Source organism: Nicotiana attenuata, unplaced genomic scaffold, assembly GCF_001879085.1.
Source record: "Nicotiana attenuata strain UT unplaced genomic scaffold, NIATTr2, whole genome shotgun sequence".
NCBI lineage: Eukaryota > Viridiplantae > Streptophyta > Magnoliopsida > Solanales > Solanaceae > Nicotiana > Nicotiana attenuata.
In genome coordinates this window covers 19,842-24,938 of record NW_017676289.1, presented here as the reverse complement: position 1 = coordinate 24,938, position 5,097 = coordinate 19,842, and positions in this window count along the sequence as shown.

Below are 5,097 nucleotides of genomic sequence, written 5' to 3'. Positions count from 1 at the left end.
CCCCCCCCTTCCTTACCATCAACTTTCATTTTTACTGCAATTCGATCATCTAGTGGGAATTTCTTTCATGCAATTTACAGGTTTTAATTGTCAATGTAGGCCAGAGCTCTACAACAATTGACAAATTCAATTTCTACGAGTTTTCAAATACTGAGTCTGCAAAACGAGTTTTTGGTGTCATAAATAAGGGATTGTGGAGAGTGGGGAAAGAAGAGGAGTGTTGGTGAAGGCGGCGGAGGGGAAAGGGAGATTCGGAGTAGAGGTATAAGGAGGAAGCAGAAAGGCCGCCCAGAGAAGTGGGAAGCTGAGCGGAGAGGAGGAGCTGAAGGGAGATTTGGGTTTTGCCACAGCCGCTTTCAGCAACTAATTCGGTAATTGAATTGCAAGGAATGCCGCCGCCGAGAAGGCGGTCTAGAATTGGGCAGCCGAGGCTGCATTTCTGAATGGGGTTGGGGCTAAGTTGCTGAAGGAGATCCTCAGGTTTCATCAATCGCGCGCTTTTCTGCTGATTCAAAATGAGTAATGGTTGTAGTTATTGCTAATAGAGAGACGAAGGGACTTTCTTATGATAAAAGTAAGCTATAGAAAATTAACTCAAGACGTTTGTAGTGTATCTCTAGAGGAAATTATCAAAATCGTCCCTAATGTATGGACGTTGGATCCATTTGGTCCTTGATGTATAACACTTAATGGGAAAGGTCCTTAGAGGGTGTTTGGCTAAGCTTATAAGCTGGTCAAACTGACTTATAAGTATTTTTTGGCTTATTTACGCGTTTGGTAAAATTAAAAGTGCTTATAAGCCAAAAATAAGCCAAAAGTCATAAGTTGGTCTCCCCCAACTTATCAAATTTCAGCTTATAAGCACTTTAAGTTTGACCAAAATATTTACTATTCTATCCCTAAAATACTTCTTTTTAAAACAAAACTCTTTGTATACCAGTTCTTCAGCTGCACATTATTAATTTCAGCACTTTTATCCAAACACATAACTGCTTATTTTTTAAATCAGTTTCAGCGCATAAAAGTGTTTTTCAGCACGTAATGCTTATCAGCACAAAATAGTTAACATGGCTTAAACAATTAACTACAACTACTTTTCTAGGACAGTAGATTCATTCAACAAAAAAATAGCATCTTCTGGTTTCAACATAGCAAAAAACAGCAACACAGTGATGAACCCGTAAGAGAGATAAAAATAATTTTTGTTGGAAAAGAGATGGTTCCACATTTGGGGATGATGGAAGAAGGCAGAGGTGCTTTTGTTTCTCACGTGGGTTCTGTTCATTTTGACGGACTTTTAGTGGGTGCCGTCACTTTTTAGGGCTAAAGACCAAATTGATTAGCTTTTGGTATATATTAAGGACCTTTCCCATTAGGTGTTATACATCAGGGACCAAATGGATCCAACGTCCATACATTAGGGACGATTTTGATCATTTCCTCTGTATTTTTAGCCGGTTTGGCCAAGCTGGAAAAATCAGCTTACTTTGAGAAATTTTCAAAAGTGCTTCTCGAAAAAGTAATTTTGGAGAAAAACGGGTTTGTGTTTCGTTAATCAATGTGAAAATCACTTTTGAACAACAACTTGTGTTTGACCAAACTTTTTAAAAAGTGCTTTTAAGTGTCAATTACGAATAAGTACATGAAGAGATTTGCTTAATAGTTAATGTTATATAAGTAGGTAAATAATTATAAATATTTATTATTAAAGATAATGATTAAGTCTTTTATTTTATTTATTTAAAATATAAAAATAAAATTAAAAAGTACTTTGTTCTTTCAAGATGATTTGAATATATCTAAAAACATTCAATGAATATGAAAGTTTATCCCAAAATACATTATATATTACTTAATAGCTTAAACTAAGTAAGGTTATTTTGGTGTATATAATATTTTGCTAAGGGTATTTTTGGTAGGAAGAAAAGTCAAAACTGCTTCTGCTTCTAGGGAAAAACTCTTTTTTTCTTCTTCTTCAAAACTGTTTTTGCTTCTAGCCAAAAGCACGTTTTTTCCAAAAAAAAGCTTGACCAAACACCTCAAATTGAAGAAAAAAATACTTTTTTGAAAAAAATAAAATTACTTTGACTTGAAAGAAGCTTGACCAAACTTGCTATCACCTTCTATCCCTCTGACATTGATGACTAAGAAAACATGTGGTAGATGGGCGGATTGAACTCATTATCTCTAAAATACTTATAAAAGGAAGCATAAATTTAAGGGTAAATATTTACTAAAATTTTAATAAATAAATTATATATATTAATAATTTTAAAAATAAAACCTTAAATATTAAATCAATAAAATTTAAATAACTGGTAGAAGCAATAATCTTTTAACATATGAGATTCCTAGTCTTCTTTATTATTGTTTTTGAGTGTCAAACAGCCAAGCTCAACAATCCTAAATTTCAGTTTATTTTAAGCCCAAAAGCAACCCCTTGGAATTGTCTTCCTAGAGGCAAGAATAGTAGTGGCAAAATGGATTAGAAAATAGTTATTCATCTATATTATTCACTAAAAAATAGGTTAGATGATAAACTTTTTAAAAACGGTTCAAATATGGATAAGAACCATATTATCCACATAGAAAACGGATAACTAATGAGTTTAACTTTTATATATTTAGAGCCTCAAATTGGAGGTTCTTCAAGTTTGGGAGACTAAGCTAGCGTTTAGCCATAGATTCTAAATTATTTTTGAAAAATCTGATTTGGGTGAAGTTTGGTTTGAAGATGAAAATATATTTGGACATAAGTTTACAAAATATATTTCAATTTTTTTTTTAAAAAAAACATGAAACGTGACTTATACTCACAAGTTCTAAAAACAATCACAAATACCCAACATAACATTTATCAATAACATTCATTATATTATCGCAAACCATAGTCATGAACATAAATAAATTTGGTATAAAATTATCATTTTTATAATGAACTACATAATACACTATCAGATGACCGAGAAGACGAAGCAACATTGTTACACAATAATAAATGGTGGGCTCTTTTATAAAATATAAAACTTTGGGGTAATTTTAAAAAATATAATAATGATATTTTGGGCCAAAACCAACTCTTGAGCTAGTATTGGGATTTGAGTTTTGGGTTTTGAGAATTTGCCAGAATGTAGATAAAATCTATGGCCAAATATGTTTTCCGGTGTTTTAAAACAGTCAAATAAATAAAAGAGGAAGGTATGATATACTTAATTAAGGGTGTGTTTGGTATGAAGAAAATATTTTCCAGAAAAAATATTTTCCAATTTTTTCATATTTGGTTGGCTTAAATATTTTGGAAAATATTTTCCTCATAAACTCATTTTTCTCCAATTGGATGAAAATGTTTTCCCTATCAAGAGAAGGGAAAACATTTCCAAAACACTTTTTCAACCTTCCCCACCCTATTCCCTATCCCCACCAACCCACCCTCACACCCTTACCTACCTAACCACCCCGGCCCAACCCCACCCCCACCCTAAATAAAAAATGTTATTAACAATATTTCTTTTCATGTAATATATAGATTTTTTTTCATTTCAACAAATGAGTATTTCTTTCCGGATATAAAAAAAGTAATAAATTTTTTTTTCATTTTAACAAAAACAAGTACTTCTTTCATGATGTAGAAAAAAATATTTTTTTATTTCAACAAAATGAGTATTTTATTTTCATGATGTAAAAAAAATATTTTTTTAGTTTCAACAAAATGAATATTTTCTTTATTGATGTAGAAAAGGTATTTCTTTTATTTCAATATGATTACTTTATTATTCATGTTGTAGAAGGAGTACTTTTCTTTTTTTAACCAAAAAAAGAGTATTTTCTTTATTAGTTATTGAGCATAAATTTCAACGTATTTTGCGTAAAAAAAAGTAAAGCATCACATTAGTTCCTTTGAGTTATGTGAATATTTAAGAAGTATATCAAATTACTGAAGAAAATAGAGTCGTAAAAATATTGGGTTATTTGGGCGAGGGGGGAGGGGAGGGGGAAGCAAGGAGCGCGGGGGCCTAACAAAAAAAACAACAAATCCTCAAAACTCTCCACCATAAAAAAAAAAAAATCTTTTCTCACAAGAGTATTCCGCCTTGAGTCCGGCCACCCTGTATTTGACCAATCGCCCGCCACCGACGTCACGGCTACTCAACAAAAAGGGGTTGGGCGACGGGGGGGGTGGCGCGTGGGGCGCGTCGGGGGTGCGGGCGGGGGGGGGGGTGCCGGGGGGGGGTGGGAAAAAATAATGCTACTCTGAGAAAACCCCTGGGGGGGCCCGGGGCGGGGGGGGGGGGCGGGTGGAGGGTGGGTCACCGAAACAAAAAAATAGAAAAAAAAATAAAAGCCCCAAAAAAAAAACTAACAAACAGCAAAATCAAAAAATGGGGGTGAGGAGCAGTAGCATAAAAAAATATTTTTCTAAAAAAAAATATTTTCTACTCTCTAAACAAACACTAGAAAATATTTTCCGGAAAAAGTTTTTTCTACATCACCCACCCCAAATAAAGGAAAAATAAGTGATATAAACCCCACTCATTTCATTGAAAATATTTTTCTGGAAAACATTTTTCTTCATACAAACACACCCTAAGTCGAAGTATCCAAATTCTGGTGCGTAGAATTTGAATTTTCCTATAATTATCACTTGATTATGCGGTCTCAAAATCATCCGACCACAGTGTCGACCAAGCTGGGACCTCGCCTAATGCGCGATGGCGAGAAGCTACCACGACCAACCTTAGTCACAACAATCGAGAATATATAGCAAGTAAAACCGGTACCGTCAATAACGACGAAAAAGACCGTCACGTGTAAGAACACGTGGTCAAAGGACAACGGTAAAGCTTCGAGAACTGAATATATGAAGGGGATTCTCGGAAAAGGGGGAGGGGCGACTTTTCCTCTCTACTCTTTTTCTTTGGCAATTTCTTTCTCCGAAGGATGTACAAACTGATTTTTCTCTCATATCTCATCAAAGATGAGAATTGTTAACATCAAAAAACTTGGGATTGTTCTTACTTTTCATTTAATGGTATTGCCTATATATTTTTAGATTTGAAGTTAATTATGCTTGACTAAGATTTACGCCCTTCATTATCA